Source organism: Schistocerca cancellata, chromosome 1 (assembly GCF_023864275.1).
Source record: "Schistocerca cancellata isolate TAMUIC-IGC-003103 chromosome 1, iqSchCanc2.1, whole genome shotgun sequence".
Taxonomy (NCBI): domain Eukaryota; kingdom Metazoa; phylum Arthropoda; class Insecta; order Orthoptera; family Acrididae; genus Schistocerca; species Schistocerca cancellata.
In genome coordinates this window covers 418373928-418395616 of record NC_064626.1, presented here as the reverse complement: position 1 = coordinate 418395616, position 21689 = coordinate 418373928, and the positions used below count along the sequence as shown (strand labels likewise).

Below are 21689 nucleotides of genomic sequence, written 5' to 3'. Positions count from 1 at the left end.
AATCCAGCTCCTGTTTTCGTCCACGAGACACAGAAAGCATTAGGATATGGGCCCCAGGTAGATGCCCTGTTCCTGGACTTCCGGAAGGTATCCGACACAGTTCCGCACTGCTGCGTAATGAACAAAATACGAGTGTACGGAATACCAGACCAGTTGTGTGATAGGACTGAAGAGTTTCTAGCAAAGAGGACACAGCATGTCGTTCTGGAGAGAGAGAGAGAGAGAGAGAGAGAGAGAGAGAGAGAGAGAGAGAGAGAGAGAGAGTCTCCAGACGTAGAAATAACATCAGGTGTGCCACAGGAGAGTCGTATAGGGCCATCGTTCTTCACAATCTGTACAGGGTAATTCAGCTGTCCCTGTCTATGGGTTTTACGCAACCACCACCACCTTCAAAAACCACACGTGAGATTTCATAATTTCTCGCTCGCTACGCACAGACTGTTAGTCTTAAAAATGAACAGGACCCTTTCGTAGGAAATTAAATATAGTTAAACTTTGTACTGGGGTACGTTTCCACTGGAGGCCACAGTTTTCGAATTACCCAAGAAAAATATGATTGAAACTCACTTTTTTACGTTTTTCTCAAGTAACTCGAAAACCGTGGCCTTCAGCGGAAACGTATCCCAGCAGAAAATTTAGCTACATTAAATTTTAGGTCCTGTTCCTTTTTTTCTGTAGAGCTAATAGCTCGCACAGTGCGAGCGAGAGAGTATAAAAAAATCTCGTCCCTGGTTTTTGAAGGCGTTGTGGGTTGCATAAAACCGATAGTCTGACAACTGAATCATCCTGTATAAACAACCTAGTCTGTGACAATGTCAAATTCCATGAGGCCTTCTGCGGATGATGCTGTTGTATAAAGAGAAGTCGCGACGCTAAAAAGTTGTAGCGAAATGCAGGAAGACCTGCAGGGAATGACAATCGACCCTCAACATGAACAAATGCAACATATTGCGAATACAGAGACAGAAAGACCCTTTATTGTATAATTACACAATCCAGAACAATCACTGGAAGCAGTACTTCAATAAAATATCTATAAGTGTTCGTAGGGAGCGATTTGAAATGGAACGACCACATTAAATTATTAGCGACTAAGGCAGATGGCAGACTGAGACTAATTGTAATAGTCGTCAGGAAACGTAGTCCACCAACAAAGGAACAGCTTACAAAACAATAGATCCACCAATATTTTAATATTGCTCATCATTGTGGGATCCGTGCCAGATAGAGCTCACGGAAGAAATAGGGAAGACCCAAACATGCGCAGTGCGTTCCATTCCTGGTTCATTTAGTAAGTACGAAAGCGTCCCAGAGACAATCATCCAACTACATTGGCAGACGCTACAAGAGAGGCGTTCTGCGTCACGGTGTGTGATACGCCCTGCTAAACCCGCAGGACAGGACAAGTAGTAGGAATTGTGGAAGGGGGCCAGAAAGAGCGGCTGTCAGTTACACTCCAAACATAACACTTTATTTTGTTGTCCAAACATTACAACGCAACTTCTAACCTTGACTATCGACAGAAATCATCTTTAATTCTAAAACGGCTGAAGGCCCATGATTTTAAGAACAATACAACTACAGTAAATTTTCAACAGACAGAAGGCCCACAGCTTTATCTTGAAAGAATGAAATACTTGATAAGTAAGAAACTTAAAACTTAAGGCGGCTGAGGGCCCATGCTTATAAAAAACAATACAACTACAATAAGTTTTCAACAGGCAAAAAGCCCACAGCTTTATCTTTCAAAAGGCTAAAGGGCGATGCTTTAAAACAAAACAATAAATTTTCAACAGGCAGAAGGCCCAATCTTTATCTTCAGTATCAATGTAAGACTTGCCCAATTTAGAAAAACTCACTTTTAAAACTGCTGAAGGTCTTTGATTTTAAAAACACAATTACAAGCATACAAATTCCAACCATCGGGGCTATGAGCCATTAAAATACACAATTAAACGCCAACAAGAAAGGCAGTATAGGCAACAGACCTCAGAAGTTTCCAGGGGGCTCGATCTGCCCTTGAAATCTTAACGTTCGCTTATGTGGGACAAGAAGTCGGCCCAACTATACTCGATCCGCCGGCAACACAACCACGAGACAATCACGGACCCGCCGACAAGACGACTTGCTAACCACCGACCAGTACACGAGAATTCCAAAGCCAAAACGTTACAAACATTGCCGCCCACAACCAAAAATACCTTAAGCTGTCAAAAACTATACACCATGTTGGACAGCGACAACAGGTGACGAAAGGACACTGCCTGAATTTACGTCAGCGACCAGGTAACACACGGCCACAAGGCAGAAAATTCCGCTGGTGCACTTGAATTTCAAACCGACAAGTATAGGTGATTCCACTACACGGCGGCTAAATCTTTACCAAGTCGAACACTCGCTGTTGCTCCCAGGAATTCCGCCAACAACGAACCACGAACCAAGGGGACAGACGTAGCTTCGGTAATTAAATCACCACTCAACTTTGATGTCCTGTGTCGGTGAGCCACGAACCTCATAGCACTCGAAACAGCCCCCACACGCTCCGACACTGCATAGAGACCGCCAGCGGCCCTGCCGACTGCGCCGCGCGGAGACTTGCTTGCTGATCCGCTCCAACCGACCGACTCGCTGCCAGTACTCCGACAACATTTAAAACAATTTGTCAGTGGAAATTGCACCAACTACACACACAGTTTGACAAACACTTGCACGATGACTTGAACGACATTCAGCAGTGGCAGTGCAATCAAGGAAGACAAATCGGGAGTTGATACACACAGCCAACCCATAAACGGTCGGCGAGCCAATTCAAGTCGTCCTGTAGGACGACCGACCCACGATCCACGAAGACCGTTCCCGACTAAAGTGATGGGTGGTGGGCGCAACGGTCGGGCGAGCCATGGACATCCAGGCCTCAGTGCTGCTCCAACCCGACTAAACTAGTGCCGCTTTCCAACTCCACGACTGGCAGGTCCGAACTGCCCTCCTTGCACGTTCCAACTGACTCCACGACAGACGGCAACAGGGAAGTAATACCAGTGCAGCAAAGATAACATGTGAGGGCTATATCTATAGGCGCTGCTGCCGCCGCTGACGGGCAGACAAAGCAGAAACTCGGTGACAACAGAAATTGAAACTAACATAACGAGGTGGCAACACGATTAAAACAGGATGTAAAATAAGAGATGGCACGGGTGCGAGCCACGCACGGCTGTGGTTTACTTATTAAGTTCAGAGAACGAACTTTCCTAGAAGATTCAATAGACATGTTGCTTCCTTTCTTCCAAGTCTTTGCCATATATCTTTCGCCACCGCTTCTCGTATTCTTGCCATAAGAGATTGCACATCAGGACCTGGTGAGCTGAACGTTTATCCTTAACGCACACTGAGGTGACGAAGTCATGGGATACCTCCTAATATCGTATCGGACCTCCTTTCGACCGGCGTGGTGCAGCAACTATACGTTAGGCATGGACTCCACAAGTCGTCGGAAGTTCCCTGCAGAAATATTGAGACATGCTGCCTTTATAGCCCTCCATAATTGCGAAATTGTTGCTGGTGCACGATTTTTTTTCAAGACCTGAGCCCTCGATTATGTCCCATAAATGTTCAATGGATGGCCAAATCATTCGCTCGAATTGTCCAGAACGTTCTTCAAACCAGTTGTCAACAATTGTGGAATGGCGCATTATCATCCATAAAAATGCCATCGTTGTTTAGGAACGTGAAGTCCTTGAATGGCTACATATGATCTTCTTGTAGCCGAATATTACCATTTCCAGTCAAGGATGAGTTCAGTTTGACCGGAGGATCCAATCTATTCCGTGGAACCACCACCAGCTTGCATAGTACCTTGTTGACACATCTGACCAGGCCAGCGTTTTCCAATCGTCTAGGGTTCAACCTATGTGATCACGAGCCCAGAAGAGGCGCTACAGGCGATGTCGTGCTGTCATAGTCCATATACGCCAAATTTCACCTCACCGTACTAACAGAAACGTTCTTCGTACGTCCCACATTTATTTCTGCGGTTATTTCATGCACTGTTGATTATTTGTTAGCATTGAAAACTCCACGCAAACGCAGCTGCCATCGGTCGCTAAGTGAAGGCCGTCGGTCACTGCTTTGTCTGTGGTGAGAGCTAATACCTGAAATTAGCTATTCTCGGCACGCTCGTGACACTGTGGTCCTCGGAATATTGAATTGTCTAACGATTTCTGAAACGGAGTAACCTGTGCGTCTGACTCCAACTACCATTCGGCGTTCAGAGTCTATTAACTCACGTCGTCCAGCCATAATGACGTCGAAAACCTGTACACATGAATTACCTGAGTACAAATGACAACTCTGTCAATATACCTTCTGTACGCGATACTACCACCATTCTGTATATGTGCATATCCCTGTCGCATGAGTATTGTCACTTCAGTGTATTTGTTGTGAATGTGGTGGCCATGAAAATGGATCGTCTCTACGAATCCATCGGTGAGCATAAGTTGTAACGTTACGACATTATGAAATTTGGGTTTCTTTCGGCGTACAAAATGTTAAAACACTTGACGGGTATGCAGCCGGTAACATCTTCTACAACGGCCGATATTTCGACAGGTGAACTCGCTGTTATTTTCAATACACAAATCCAACCTCCCCCTCCCCCCCCCTCTCTCTCTCTCTCTCTCTCTCTCTCTCTCTCTCTCTCACACACACACACACATACACACACACACACACACACACAGACCGTGGACACTAACGCCACCATACAGCCGTTGAAATCAACATAACAATAAATAAATGGTGAAGCTTAATCTCCAGCGGTCGAGGTAGCACTAACAAGAGAGGAAGAGTTTACTTCACCCGTAGCTAATGAATGTTGACTGTCGATAACTTCTATTGTTGGTTATCTTTGTTTGTGTGGTGGTGCTAGTGTTAATGGTGTGAGGTGTGATGACTTAATAAAGTCCCTGCACACCAAAGTTTTAAAATTCCTTATACAGTGCTTTCGCGTTGCATTTGTGCCTAGAAATTGACAGGGTTTGCACCTGTCGAAATACCGGCGGTTGCTGACTACGTCACCCGGCTGCATTCCCGTAAGTTGTTTGTCACAACGTTATATTACGATGGCTCATCAAAAAAGACAGAGAATGATTTTTTTTCATAGATGTTTATTACTCCATTTCCATGTTTACACGATCTTTTTCGAAGTACCATCCTCATACTTGAATGCACTTCTATAGCGTCTCTCGCAGTCCTCCCTCGAATACATGGTGCGGATCATTCTTTGTCAGTTCCTGGAGCATCGCATGATTTTTTTTTTAAGCACTGCTTCAGGGTTCTCAAATCTAAAGAGCTTTGCCTTATGTGATGGGAATGAAAAAAAAAATCACCGAGTACCAAAATCGGGGCTAAAAGGCGGATGTGGTCTACAGATAATGCTGAAGTGAGCTAGAAACTGCATGATTTTATTTGCGAGTTGAGGCCGCGCATTATTATTATGAAGTCGCGATGCACACCGAGTAAGTTATGGTCGCTTTCTTGCAATGTGCTTCCTCAGTTTAGCTAACACTGATGTGCTAGCGTGTTTCTATAACAGTAGTTTGAGGGGGGGGGGGGGATTGCATTCTGATAAATCATTCTAAGACAGTCAAAAAATGTGATCAATCTTCGCATTCCCTGCAGATGGAATAACTTCCGGCTCTTTTAGTGTTGGAGAACTTGGCGATTTCTACACTGTGTTGGTTCGTTTTCGTTCAGGATCATAATGAGGCAGCAGTGATTCGTCACTGGTGATAATCGATTCTAGGAGCGCATCCCCTTCATCAGCAGAGAGATGCAGTGCCTTACGGCTTGTCTCCATTCGCACAGTCTTTTGTTCGGGAGTCAACAGACGTGGCACACAGCGGACACAAACACAGCTCACATGGAAATGATCACGCATAATCGTAAAGTCACTATCATATGAAATTCTTATCACGCAAAGTTACCCGCCTATAGTCACGGACAATCACAGCAGCTGTGTTGATGTTGACTCGGTTACAGCAGAAGCCGAAATACCAGGCTCACCCCGCTTAACACAGACAAATAGGCCTTCTTTGAAGTCCTTGAAGACCTAAGCACAATTGCACGAAGTAGTGCATCTTCACTGTACGTTTGCTGCAGTTTTTTAAAGTTTCAGTGGCTATATGGTGTAAGCGAACACACAATTTTAATGGGCCGTAGTCGTCCTCGCACGTCACCTCCAATGCTTGTTACGCAAAATGTGAAGAGCGTCTACAAATAGAGCATTACTACCAACCTACAGATACGTGACTGCTGACACCTGTGGACATTACACATAGCAAAGGGCCTGTAGTGTATAGGCCCTTTGCTGTTCCTTACCTGTATAAACGATTTGGGAGACAATCTGAGCAGCTGTCTTCGGTTGTTTGCAGATGACGCTGTCGTTTATCGACTAATAACGTCAGCAGAAGATCAAAACAAACTGCAACACATTTAGAAGAAATACCGGAATGGTGCGAAGGGTGGCAGTTGACATTGAATAACAAAAAGTGTGAGGTCATCCACATGAGTGCTAAAAGGAACGCTTTAAACTTCGGTTACACGATAAATCAGTCTAATCTGAAGGCCGTGAATTCAACTAAATGCCTAGGTATTACAATTACGAACAATTTAGATTGGAAGGAACACACAGAAAATGTTGTGGGGAAGGCTAACGAAGGACTGAGTTTTATTGGCAGGACACTTAGAAAATGAAACGGGCCTACTATGGAGACTGCCTACACTACGCCTGTCCGTCCACTTTTGGAATACTGTTGCGCCGTGTGGGATCCTTACCAGATGGGACTGACTGAGTACATCTAAAAGGTTCAAAGAGGGGCACCACGGTTTGTATTATCGCGAAATATGGGAGAGAGTGTCACAGAAATGATACAGGATTTGAGATGGACATCATTAAAGGAAAGGCGTTTTTCGTTGCGACGGAATCTTCTCACGAAATTCCAATCACAAACTTTCTCCTCAGAATGCGAAAATATTTTGTTGACACCGACTTACATACGAAGGAACGATCACTAAGATAAAATAAGGGAAATCAGAGCTCGTACGAAAAGATATAGGTGTTCATTCTTCCCGCGCGCTATACGAGATTGGAACAATAGAGAATTGTGAAGGTGGTTCGATGAACCCTCTGCCAGACACTTATATGTGATTTGCAGAGTATCCATGTAGATGTAGAAACCCACTCTTCCTAAATACTCGTGGTAAAGATGTGAAACTATAACGGAAACGGCAGGAAAAAAAATTGTCTTTATTGTTCAGCCTTCGTACAAAGGAAAACGAAAACCACCAGTGCGTTAAAGATAAATGTGAACGTGAGAGCCGGTAATGAGGAGGTGTTACTTTCTTGTGTGACACTCGGTATGCAGCGACGAGTAGCTGACGCAGGGACCGAGGTGTCCTTTTGCGCTGGTGCCCTTACAAGCTGATCCGGCGTGCGTGCGTGCTGTTTGCGCTGCCGTGGTGCTGCGGTGACGCAACGCAAGGTGTTTAGGGCTCCTCTAATGAGCCGGCGCCGCCTCCCGCGCAGTCTGCAGCGGAAGTCTGCGCGGCTCACAAGCGACACCCGCAACCGGCCAACTGCAGCTTCCGACATGGCCCACTGCGAGGACCGGCCGAGCAACAGGTCTGTCTGTACACACTGGCCCGCTGCCGCGGCTCGCTGTTCGCATTTTGCCTCGCTCAAGTATCAACGTCTCACTGTAATCTAAGAACCGTAATTCACATTAACGTTCTGATGAACGTGAAGGTCTCGAAGTGCAGAAAGGTCACCACTGAGCTCTGGAAATGTTTCCGCTTTAGTTGGCAGTTGAAGTAAGAACTAAAGCTGGGAGTTTCGGGCGATGCTCCCTGTATATTTTTGCGTACTGTTTCAGAATAACCAAGCTAGCAGTAACTCGTGCAATGAAAACAAACAATTACAAAAGTGACGATAGCTGAGGTTTTCCTAAATACTGCGTAATTTATAGGCAGTCAACGACTTTTCAAGCATGAGAAGTAATTTTTATCCTAGCAAAAAGATCGTGAATAGTTTATCGTACACGAACACAAGTGCATTGTTTTCTTTCCTTATAACTAAATAGAAAAGTATTGGTTAGAAGCTTCAGTATTTATTTGTAATCATTGTTTCGTTTAGTCCAATTTTTTAAAATATCCCAAATTGTTCTCGTATGTCTTGGATCACGGTAAACCTCCACAACCCCAGAAAAGTGTTTACCAAGAATACTCTACTTTTCTGTGTGTAAATATAGAGTATTCCACATTTTGAGATGTGGTATTGTGGACTAATACAAAAAACAGTAAACATCGCTTTAAAATATATACCTCAAGGGCACTTGTTTAATTGCGAAACACATCTCTTACACTCCAAGTTCCTGCAGAATGCAGAAAACACATGTTTCTTTTATTGTGAAACAGCATTTCTGAGCCATCTCTAAAGGAGAGGCTCAATATGGTGTCTATTGATAGCAACGATCGTGTCCAATGTCTTAGGAAATCATGCCCGCTTCTAAAACTGAGGTTGCTCACCTTGCATTCTGGATATTTTTCAGCGTATTGGGACGGGGCTCTGCGGTTGCTTAAAATTTCCAGACCATAACAAAATGCTGTTTCTTTCATTTCCCGTGTGAAATAACAAGGTTCCGTTGCTGGTAACAGCAAAGATAAAACTAGAAAGTAAAAGAATTTCACAAACTCTTCAGAACACTAACTGGTTGCATTAGGACTATTTTAAGCGCTGCACTTAGCCAGAACTCTATCTGTGGACAATAACAGAGGAAAGTCTCCCGTTTGTTTACTATTTTCTGTGCGTAGTTCGTAATGCAAAGACGTTGCAGTAGACGAGATGTGTTTCACATTAGCGAAGATGAACAAGTGCTCATAGCTCTTCTTGGTGCAATTTAAAGCTCATACTTACGGGTTTTTTTTTTTTTGTCCATACTACGACCTCCCGAAATATGAAATACTTTTTTTGGCACCCCGTATAAACTGCCGACACTTAACGTTGCAGCGATTAAGCCATTAAACGCAAAACAAGTTTGTAAATTACGGGGTAAAATATCTGTGAAAGAAATGACCACTATCCATAAGCTTTTCCGAAGTCAAACCTACCAGTAAGTGATTTACTAGAATTGGCAACACAATAGTCTTTACTGTAGTCCACGTTAGTGTAATAGAAACACCTTTACCATACTCATAGCAACGACGTTAACTGCAATTTCTTATTGCGAAATGTTCCATAAATGTCAAGGAGCAATAGCTCTTGAGATGTGCCTCGTGTGCGTTTAGCGATGGATTAGTCATTACGTCAATACACAGCCGGATATACCAGGCAGCACAGATTCGTCAGTGCTGTTCGTGTAGTGTCACACTGTCACAGCTCTAATTTGTCAGTTAACATCAGTGCTCTAAATGTCGAAAAGAAACCGCGAAACGGTTTCATTGCTCTTCCACTTCAGCCACACAGCACTTAAATTTAATTTTTAGGTATACATGCTCTGAGTGTGTGCAAGTGAACATTGTATCCCTGTGACACTAGAGATACTTGTAATGAGTCGTTAAGAGAATGGGTGAGAAAATGTCATGTGTGTGTGTGGGGGGGGGGGGGGGGAGTAGAATGCTGTATACACAGTTTCTTTGTGGACTATCGTGACATTGCAGTGCTTTCGATATGATTATTGAGATGGTGTATTGATGCTAAACTTAGTCAGCTTTCGTAATTGTTGTCTGTGCTAAATATCATGTGACGAGTTTTGCCACTTTCGTGTAATTTCTGTTTACACCATGTTCGAGACGGGGCTGAAGAGTAATGTCTCAGATTTTTTTATTCTGTGCTGAATATCGGTTGAGGCATTACATGCCACGCGTATTACTCGGTCGACTTTCTCGTTTCGCTGACTCAAGTTGCAAACTGCTGCCTCTGGAGGGCTTCGTCTTTTAGTGTGTAACACGGCTGCGTAATTCGTAGAGTTGGTCCACACATGGAGCGCCATGACAATGCCAGACCACGTAGAGCGCTGCGACGTCTGCAACATCCACCGCCTTGGGTTGACTGGCAGCCACCAACCTCCATACAGTACTTACTTGGCCCCATCCGAATTTCATATATTTCCAAAACTTAAACATCACCTTCGAGAACTTCGCTTTGACCTTCGAGAACTTCGCTTTGAAACTCAATAAGTGTTCTAAGCAGAGATAGGATTGTGGCTCCGTCAACAAAGTCAAACATTTTGCAGTGATGGTATCAACAAAATGGTGACTCGTTGGGAGAAATGTGTTCGTCGCCAGGGTGACTGTGCTGAGAAATAAATATGTAGACACGGAGAACACATATGTAGAATGTTAATAACGTTTGTTTTATTTATGGAGGCATTACTTCTCAACACAGCCTCATATGTATTAGTGTGAATGTTTGGAATCTATATTAGTCAACGGTTAATCCCGTTCGTGGTTCACGATCCTAATTATTGCTTGCTCATATAATGGCCTAAAATGGCTCTCTCTGAGCACTATAGGACTTAACATCTGAGGGCATCAGTCCCCTAGACGTAGAACTACTTAAACCTAACCAACCTAAGGACATCACACACATCCATGCCCGAGGCAGGATTTGAACCTGCGACCGTAGCAGCAGCGCGGTTCCGGACTGAAGCGCCTAGAACCGCTCGGCCACAACGGTATAATGGCTTCCAGTGGAAACAAAAATTTGATTTCTGTTTCATATAGTTACTAACGGGCTGGAACAATTAAAATGCTGTGTTAACCTACTCATTAAGAGGATAATCTTATGTGAAAGGTTTAACACAGCAAGTGAAGTATTTCAGTTACAATCAGTCTATACCTATTGAGGAGTGTAACAACTCGAAATATGTTCATCCAGTGTTTGAGAATGAGAGCATTTTTTATCGCTTACTACATTTTCGAGGTTCATGCAGTAAAACTTCAGCATACTTTAGGAAATTTTAATTTATTACTTCTTTCCTAGAAATTCTACTCGTAACACATTTTTCAGACAGTATCATCTGTCTTTCAAGGTCACCCGCCTCTAAGGCGGACCACACAGCCACGAAGAAACACCCACCCACCTCCCCGGGAGTCGTAACTTCCGCACCCTTCAGTATCAATGTTTAATATTAAAAAAAAAAAAAAATCTCGGGATAGATAAGGATGGATCGTTTATTATGAATGGTAGTATACAATTACATCACCTTGTACATCAATATATTTAGTCACACACCATCAACTTTACACCAAATATTAACTCTTTCATTGGCATTAATCTTCCTCCTGTTTCTAGTATACAATGAAAATGGTTTATCTGTTGTTACTACACATGTACCATAATTCTTGTCTCCTACAACGCCAATGGCAAATGTGCGATAACAAATAATATCTCTGTCGTAATAAGACTCAAGACCAGCAAGAGGTTTCTCATTACCCCTAACCATGGCCAAGGTCATCCAAGCATTACCAGTCTGTACCTCATTTGTAGGGCAGGAAAAATTAATCTTACATCCTACAAAAGTAATAGAACCAGCCATGATTTTACTCCAAACCAAGTCTCTCAGCAAGAACTTCTTACTGGTCCTATTACTTTTGTAAGATGTAAGATTAATTTTTCTTGCACTACAAATGAGGTACAGACTGGTAATGCTTGGATGACCTTGGCCATAGTTAGGGGTAATGAGAAACCTCTTGCTGGTCTTGAGTCTTATTACGACAGAGACATTATTTGTTTTCGCACATTTGCCATTGTCGTTGTAGGAGACAAGAATTATGGTACATGTGTAGTAACATACATCACTGAATGTGCCAACAACATATCACTGTACGACATATGGACAGGGGACATGACGTCATAAACATTGAGATGCCCGTGAAACACCAGCTTTTGCTTAAAACGGAGCGCATATTACCCAGACTGTGGTGATACGGTCTTTGATGATGAGAGCACTTACCGACTTGCAATAAACTTTGAACATAATTTCAAAACTTTTCTAAACTTTTTCCTGCTTACATGCTTAACGTCAAACATTTAACACATTTACTCCTTTGCGAACTAATCAGACGTCTGAAGCTGTTTTATACATGTGAGTTTGATTCTTTAAGGAATGGAGGAGTGGATTTACTGGTGTGTACTTAGAGAGGCGCCTAAAAGATGACTGTCGGTACACACATCATCTAGTTACAGGCAGATAGACGAACGTATCTCATGCATTTCTCTGTTACTGTACAGTTAACATGATAGTCCTATTGTATAACAAATAATATATTAGTAATTCAGCAGCTTCTGGTATTTTGCTGTGACGTACTTTAAAATGTTACGTAGAAGATGTAAGAGTCTCATCAATTGTCTATAACCTTGTCGTGACAGCGGCTTCCTCACTGCAGCACATTTTACTGAAACACAGTTCGGAAAATCGTTCACATAGACAGAGAGGAGGGCACTGCTGTGAGACGTACCTTTCGCTAAACGGAGCACACTGAGGCAGCATTGATGCTTTGAGTCGTGTTGGGTGACCATCATGATTCACACTCGTGAGCCAAACTTTATGAGCGCCTGCTTAAGAACGTGTTGGCCGAACTTTGGAACGCAGTGTAGCAGCTGTTCTACGTGTCGTGGATTCGACAAGCCGTTGTTACATTTCCTGAGGTATGTGGCACCAGGTGTCTATGTACAGTTCTCGTGAATTACGGGGCGGTGGTTTGTACGAGCGAAGCTGCCACCCAATGGCAACCCGGATGCGTTCCATCCCGTTGAGATCAGCGAATCTGGTAACCAAGCCATCAAAGCTATCATGCTTCCAAAGTCACTGTAGCACGATTCTCGTCTTGTGACGGACAGTTGCACTGCTGGAAGGCGCAATTGCCGTCGGGGACGACATCAAGCATGAATGGAAGCACGTGATCCGCAATAATTAAACGGTCGCGACTGCTCCCTTCCTAGCTTGTGCGACGTCTACGGTGGCCTTGGCGTGTAAGAGACATTAGTGCGCTAAATTTATTCCGTGTGTATAGGCCGATGGACCGTGGCACAACCCGCAACAACGGGTTGTCCCCTCCCAGACGCTCTTACCGGGGCACGAGTTGCTGGCTACGGCAGACTGCAAGGACGTGACGCTGCAGCTCCCTCGCGCCGGAAGCTAGCACCCGTTTCTGCTGTGCGTGCAGACTGCAGGCCGGCGTCGGCTCTACATTCAGCGATCTTTATGTCTGCTGTTCGAAAGCAACATACAAGAAAGGAGATGCAAGATCGTATGCTTCAACGGCCAGCGTCAGTTTCAGTAAAATCATATTCTGAAGCACTGAAACAAAATGCCGACGTTTCGACCTGCATTGTAGAGGTCCTCTTCGAGGTGACTAACTTCTGGCATCTGGTGATGGTCTTCCCTCGGTTGGCAGGTGGGTACTGACGTCACATTCGGGGATGCCACTGGACAAATCGAAGACAGCTATGGAGGGGTGGCTGTACGGTAGGCTGTCGTTTCCTGTGCTACTCTGCCAGGTGATTGGTAGGCAACAGCGAATCGGCAGCATGTACCCCGGGATGGTCCTGCACGCGGCAGTTCTCTTGTAGTCGCCTCCTGTTTATGCTGCTGAACGCGCGTCATGTGGAGCTGCTGGCTGGCGATCACACGCGGCCTGATGGACGAGGAGCGCTCGCCGTATTTCACGTTTAGCATATCGAAAGTAGAGACACTTCAAACAAAAGACGGCACCTGATACATTAAATGTGTAGTTCTTACTAACGTTCACCAGTTTTTACTTTCACGCCAGAACTAAACTACAAATACTGTGCTTAAAACTTTAAATGTTTAAAAGTTGACAGTGTTTGCCTTATGCACTGGTAGAAGTTAATGCAGTTGCGGTTGGAACTTACAGACTTACTAGCGGAGGAACCCGGTATTGCTCAGCCATTTATTTATAGCTGTGGTCCACGCCCGTATCGCGCAGCGTCTGGCCTTCTACTTGATGTTCATAACGGCATTACTCTTGAACTATGTGCCGTACAATGATATAACTTTGCCCTTACATTCAATGGTATATGTCCATGCTGTCTGTAAAATGTGTCGCGAATACAGTTAGTAGTAAAGGAATAATAAATTATAACATGTCTCGTGGGGTACTTTCACTGCATGAACAGCGTAAAAGTGGTAAGTTATTAACGTTTTTCCTTTCATTTTTTGGGTTTATCAGAGAGACAAAATTTCTTAAAGGTTTGAAATTACGAATAAAGTTTGTTGCAAGTCGGTAAGTGCTTTCATTCTCAAACAATGGATCAGTAAAGTCTGGGAATTCACTCGTCGCGGGCTACACTTCTTTTTCACTCCCAGCCCTTTGATAGATAGGTGGTTCTTACCCCCACAGTGACTGTCGTTTAACAGTAAGGTATATGTGTATCAAGTTCGGAAGAAATCGATCCATTGGCTTAGGAAGATATGTGGAACTCACGAGCGCGCTCATCCGTTTTTATAATATATGTGGCTTTGTTTTCTGATGTAGGAGCCTTTAGAAGTTTCTTCACGTGCTGACAGAACTCGGCGCAACTCATATTATAGCTTATTTTAACGAGAAGTTCACTTTGCACAGATTTCATCTCAAGTTTATTTCAGGCCACCTATTCTGTCCTGGATTACAGTGAAACATGTAATTGCAATAACACGTACGGTAGCGGTAGATTCATCATCATTAGTCGTTTTACTCATTGCTAAAGGTCGTGACCTCGTTTCCTCATTCATTCTTACGCAGTTGACACTTCAGACAGATGTTTCCACCCACAGCGATCTTTGGCCTTTCTTAACATGATGTGAAGAGGCAGGCTGGTATTCTTCTTCGCTTGATCCAACCATCTGTTTGCTGCTCTCCCACGTGTTCTTCTGTCCTCCGTTTTTCCCTGCACGATGGTCTTCTCTAAATTATCTCCTTTACTTTTCAAGCTGTGTCCAAGGAACTGAAGGTATCTTTGGATGACACTAGAAGATAAACTTCTATTATTAAAAATTTGTTCTTTTTTGTGTCCGCGGTACACGTAGCATCCTCCACCAACACCACACTCTAAGGCATCAGGGCGGTAGATTAGTTGACAAAGAAAACGTGTTGCAACATTTACGTGGGATTTACTATCATGAAAACGACTTTTGAACCTATGGTTTTGTTGCTCTCTCGTGCATTTAACCATATGGCTTTGGCTATCAAGAATAGGATGATAAACTTAAGAATATGACATAAAAAATACGCAATATGACATAAAAATAACACCGTAAAGGTAAATAAAAAATATTGGAACTTGAGGGTATACCACCAAATTCATGTAAGGAAGTGGGACGGACGGTTATAGAAAAGTAGGGACGATCCCTACAAAATCGTGGTAGGTAGCAACCAGGCTGTAATAACTTATAGCCGTCCTCCCTGTTCATATTGTTTAATTTTTTCTTGCGTCTCTTATTTTTCGCTGTCTTGAAATGTGCGTGGTAATCGGTCTCCCGGAACTACTGACGTATACTTGGCACCGCATCCACACCGAAGTTCGTACGCACCTGCAGTGTAGAGAGCAGATACGGAATCCTTCGTTAGCCTCAACAGATCTCGGACGCCGAGGCCGCTCTGGGATATTGGTTTCATTCATTCGCGGTGCAGCACCTCGCTTACACCGTCGCTGACGCCTCACAAGCCCTCTGTGTCTTCCGCTAGAGTTTTTGCCTCCTGCAGCTCCCTCTATTATTACGAAAGTCATTCCCCAAGGTCTTATAAAAGTCCTATCGTCCTGCCCGTCTTGTCAATATTTTCCACACGTTTCACTCCTGGCCGATTATGCGAAGAACCTTCTCATTTCTTGTCTTAGCAGTGCAGCTAATTCTCAAGATTCTCTTCTTTTCCGGTTATTCCACAGTCCATGATTCAATCCCAAACAATACTGTGTTCCAAACGTACATACTCAGAAATTACTTCCTGAAATTAGAGCAGACGTTTGATACTAGTAGGCTTTTTCTAGCCCGGAATTTCCAGACTTCCAAAATCAATCCACCTTCTCGAAGTGCTCCTATTTTGTAATGATTTATTATGTTTACAACTTCTTTGTGTACGTGGGGTTTCGAATCCAGGTTAGGCTCTAGATTTTCGAACTTAGTCTCTGGGTCTGTTTATCACAGTTGAGAACTGTGTCAAATTACTATGCTGTATTTCGCAGTTCTTTTTCGGGTTTGTCTCCAGTGTTGCGTCGTGTATTTTGAAGCTTAAACTTGGTGGATGAGCTCGTGTCACATTTGCTCTAATAGTTCTTCAAAAATTTCGTGTGTTGCTTTTCTTGAAATCCTATCTCCTTCAATTTACAGTTTTCGTAACCTGTTTTTTCTCTACGGATAATTACCGAAGAGGTATTCTGCATCTTGTTGAATGCCTCCCATTTTCCGTATGTTCTGTGCCTGTTAAATTTTTTTTCCAGGCGTGTACTCTGTTACTTCTTTCTCGTCTAATTGGAGGTACTCTGGGTCTGATCTGAAAGTTCTGTCGTTTTCTTGATTTGTCTGTTGTGTAAACATTTTTCTTTGATTTGGAGTAGGTGATGAATTGATTCGTAAAATTATTATTATTGTTATTATTACGTTGGTGCGTAATTTCGTAGCGTTTTTATTTTGTATGTTGGTGTTCGGGTTGCTATGAGTTTATATATCGATTGTCATTTTTTTATTTGTGGTTCACTATTGCTATTTAAGATTACATGCTGTCATTTTGTAATTTGGACATAGTGAGTGGAACTATGGATGCTAGCAGTTGGAGTGGCAAGTAGAGAAATCGGAACATTTCCGACATACACTTCGTTTCTGTTCAGCAGAGGTGTGACGGCAGCGGAGGAAGCCAGAAATATTTACGCCGTTTCTGGGGATAACGCCACTGGATAGAGCACGGCAAGAAAATGGTTTTCGTTAATCCACAATCATCCACCTCCGTGTAGCCGAGAACTGACAAATGTGGTGAACTGTGACCTTTACACCACCGTGCGACATGCACGCAATGAGCAAGGTTCGAAAGTCGGATGTATGGGTATCGCATGCTCTAAGCGAAAATAAGAAAAATTAGCGGGTGGCCATAATGTGCACGTGAGCTTGCTCGTTATCAACAGCTACCCTTCCTATACTGTATCGTTTCTGGTGGCGAGAAATGCTGTCTATGTGCCAACATAAGGAAAAGAAAGGAAAGGTTTGAGCTCAAACAAAATAGCAACTCCCCGTACAAAGACCTGCGCGCATCCACAAAAGATAAAGTTACGCATCTGATGGAGCAGCGAGGGTGTGGTGTACTACGATTTACATCCCGAAGGTGTAAACACCATTGCTGACATTTACTGTCAACAAATGAGACGTCTTGCACACGCTGTCCTAGACCAACGACCAGGAAGAGCGCGTGAAGTGACGCTACTTCCACGTAACGCCCGCACACAGTCTGCTAGACTGCCAAAAAAAAAAAAGACTGTACAGGAATTGGGTCGGGAAGTCATTCCGCACCCATCTTATTCACCTGATACTGCACCCTGAGATTTTCACCCGTTCCACTCTCTATCGAACAATCTGTTTGCAGATTTCGTTTCCGTATGAAAATGCGCTCCGAGCAGGTCTCGACGAGTTCTTCGCCTCGTGATTTCTACAGTCGCTGAAACGAAAAGTTTACGCCAGCGTTGACAGACTGTTGTAAATAGTGAAGGATAATATATTATTGATGACCAAAGTCTCTGTTACGTGTGCCTGTTGTGTTTCTTAAACTTACGGAGAAACGCTACGAACGTATGCGCTAACCTAATAATTTTAAAACACACAGGTTAAGCCGGTTCGTCTGAATATCGTTCGTCCACCGTGTAACGGGAATCCATTGTGCGTCTCGCGGAGCCGCGTATAGTAGAGGGTCCGCAGGCGTTAATCTGAGCGGGGCATCCCCGCCCTAAATTGCTGGCCGGCTCTGGCAGCGCGCCAGACGTCCACGGCGGCGGCGAGAGGCGATTGACCTGCTGGCACCAGAAGTTCCGGCGGTACACCTGTTTGTTCCTCCACTGACACGAATCTGTCACTGGCTGTTCCAAATTACAAAATACGCCTGCACTGCAGCTGCCTTGGGCTGGAGCCCTACGAGGCTAGTTTAAGCAGTTCACAATCTCTTAAACACACACACACACACACACACACACACACACACACACGAGTCTTCAGACAAAAACCTCTAGTATGCACGTTTGTGGATTATTTCAAAAAGGCACACAGAACGATAGAGAGGCCCTCACTATTCCAAATTTTGGAAGAGAGGGGCTAGATTCCAAAACAAAAGAACTAATAAAACAAGGACTAATTGGCACGAAATCTAAAGTAAAATTTATGGGGGAGTCTCAGATCCCTTTGACGTTCAAGCAATTATGAGACAAGGAAATCGGATCTATCCTGTTCAGCGTCGTCCTAGACAACGTTATCGAAGAGTGGAAGAAGGAACTTACGAAACATGGGTTTTGGAAGCCAATCGTACTGACATAAATGGTTCAAATGGCTTTGAGCACTATGGGACTTAACTTGTGAGGTCATCAGTCCCCTAGAACTTAGAACTACTTAAACCTAACTAACCTAAGGACATCACACACATCCATGCCCGAGGCAGGATTCGAACTTGCGACCGTAGCGGTCGCGCGGTTCCAGACTGTAGCGCCTAGAACCGCTCGGCCGCACTGGCCGGCTACTGACATAAATATCTCGCGTTTGCGGACGATCTGGCCACTTACAGAGGATTGAAGAGACTGCAGTAAAATAGCTTGACACTCTTAAGTAATGAACGGAAAAAGTAGGGTTACAAATATCATTCGAAAAAACTGAATTCTTATGTTCAAAATACATAAAATAAAATATCGGAGAATTAATCGAACCGACAAGACTTGAGAACACTCTCACAGCAAACTCAGCTCCAAATAGTCAAAACTTAATAGGGTCAGTCCAAAACCTCTACAACAAAAGCTCCATGTTAAGACAGACAAAACTTTGGAGCTACAACACAGTCGTAAAACCAGCACTCTTCTACGCAAGCGAAGCACTGACACATAATAGCACAAACTTCCTGTTGGCTTCTGTCTCGGGTTCTTCGGTCAACGTTCGTCTGATGATTTTTCTGACGTTTCGCCAGCACGATTGGCTGAAATAGTCAAAGCTCCACCCTCCACTTCTGGTGGTGAACTGGAGCCGAGCTCGCGGCGGCAGACTACATGTACCTGGCGCGCCAACGTCCACGGGTTTCTCCGCAGTCGTTTCCGGCACTGTTCTCCTTTTGCTACCTGCAGCGGTCGTTCGCTGCAGCACGGGAAGCCAGGATCCGTTAATCTTGAGGCTTTCTTGTTGAAGCTGTTCTCGTGTTTGTGTATTTTATAGCTTCTCTGAACAAGCGGGTGTGATAGCTATTCTCTAAAGCTTGAACTTCCGTGTCGACGAATTTTACTATGTGGTTGGTCTCATAAAGCGCCTGCTCTGCCACAGCCGATTTCTCCACCTGCTCCATACCGCGTACCACGCACATGCGGAAGAGTTCGTTGGATTGACTGGACCATCAATCAACACCAGGATCACAGAATATAAGTGACATTGCAGGTTGGGGCAGGTGCAGAAATCGTCCATTTCTGAGAGACCGACCACGTAATATAATTCGCCGACATGGAAGTTCTGGCTGTAGAGAAGAGCTATCACGCCCGCTTGTCCAGAGAAGCTATAGAAATACACAAACACAAGAACAGCTTCAACAAGAAAGAACAAAGCTTCAAGGTAAACGGATCCTGGCTTCCGTGGGGCTGCAGCGAACGACCGCAGCAGAAAGCAAGAGGAGAACCGCACCGGAAATGATCGCGGAGAAGCCCGTGCACGTTGGCGCGCCAGGTACGTGGGTAAGTCAATTATTATCCGCAAAGTAGTTATAAAATTTTATTGTAATCAAGGCAGGAAACTTAGAAGAACATCATTTTTCGTCATAGTCTCCTTGCGTTTCAACGCACTTCGTCCATCGTTGTCTAAGCTTCTTGATGCCCTCACAAGAGAAGGTTCTCGGTTGAGGTGCGAGCCAGGAATGCACCGCTTCTTTCACTGCTTCGTCCGAGGCAAATCGACAGTCCCTTAATGCCTGTTTCAGTGGACCAAACAAGTGATAGTCACAAGGGAGGCAAGATCGGAACTATATGGAGGATGTTCCAGTACTTTAAATTTGAGTTTCTGAAGCGTTTCAGCAGTGTGGGCAGCAGTATGCGGACGGGCATTGTCGTGCAACAACACAACACCTTTTGACAGCAATCCTCGGCGTTTGCTTTGAGTTTCAGGCTTTAGCCTGGCAGTAAGCATCTCACTGTAACGTATACTGTTTATTGTTGTGCCCCTTTCCCCATAATGTTCCAGTACTGGAGCTTGTGCGTCCCAAAACACCGTAAGCATCAGTTTTCCTACGGACTGTTGGGTCTTGGACTTTTTCTTGCACGGTGAATTTGGATGTTTCCATTCCATACTCTGTCGTTTACTCTCCGGCTCGTAATGATGGATTCATGTTTCGTCACCAGTAATGATCCTGTCTAAGAAGTTGTTGTGGATGATTTCGTAGGCAGAACCGTGACTAATTTGCTGACGATGTGCCAATTCGTCAATAGTTAATCGTCTGCCTAAGAAAATCATTTCACGTGAACGCTCAATGGTTTCTTCATTTGTGGCGGTAAACGGTCGTCCGGCTCCTTCATCATGCGTAATACTTGCGTGACCATTTCAGAATTTTTAAATCCATTCGTAGGAACTTCATTGTGGCAAAACACTGTTCCCGTACTGTGCCGAAAGTCTTCGATGAATTTCGGTCCCTGATACGCCTTCCGACCACAATAAATAAATAAATAAATAAATATCAGATGACTGGACGTTGCTCTTCTTTGGTGCAAAATGATAGCGAAGCAGCCATGATTAACAGCACGGCAGCTGTAACAAAACTAAGCTAGCAGCTTGAAAATTGCAAAGATATAACAACAAATAATCAAAGCATGCGTCATCAACGTAAAACGACATTAGTACGAAAATAAACAAAAATGTAACTAAATTGAGGATAATAATTGACTTATCCTCGTACCTATAGTCTACGGCTCCGAACTCGGCTCCATACTACCACCAGCAGTGGAAGGTGAAACTTTGACAATGCCAGCCACTCTTGCATGTGACATGTCAGAAAAATCATCAGACGGACGTCGGCTGAAGAAACCGCGACAGAAGCCAACAGACAGTTTGTCAACAAGTGGTCACGAAAGCCTTAAAAATGTTGGACTTAACAATAGAAAAGTTTTCAAACATCAAAATTGATTTTAAAAAAAGCGAATGAAATTCTTTGGCCATCTCAACGACTATCAGAAAAGCGACTGACTAAAAGAATGACTACGTAACATCACTTAAGAACTCAATACCTTGGTTGAATGAAATTCGAGTGGACCTTAAAAACGCAAACATAAGAGCAGCCGACATTTTAGAAAGACACACCTTTAGACAAACTAGACAAATGGGAAGTTACATCAGAGCAACCTAACAAAAGCAGTTCAGACCAAAGTGGTCGGAAGAACGCAAACAAGCCTTCTCCGAAAGAATTAAAGCCTATTGGAATAACAA

At 43.9% G+C, this 21689-nt stretch overlaps 1 protein-coding gene across 1 annotated transcript in view; it reads left to right on the top strand.

Annotated features, from left to right (window-relative positions):
* Nucleotides 1-21689, top strand: part of LOC126175902 (unconventional myosin IC) — a 405132-nt gene that overhangs the window by 173462 nt on the left and 209981 nt on the right. The window lies entirely within an intron of this gene.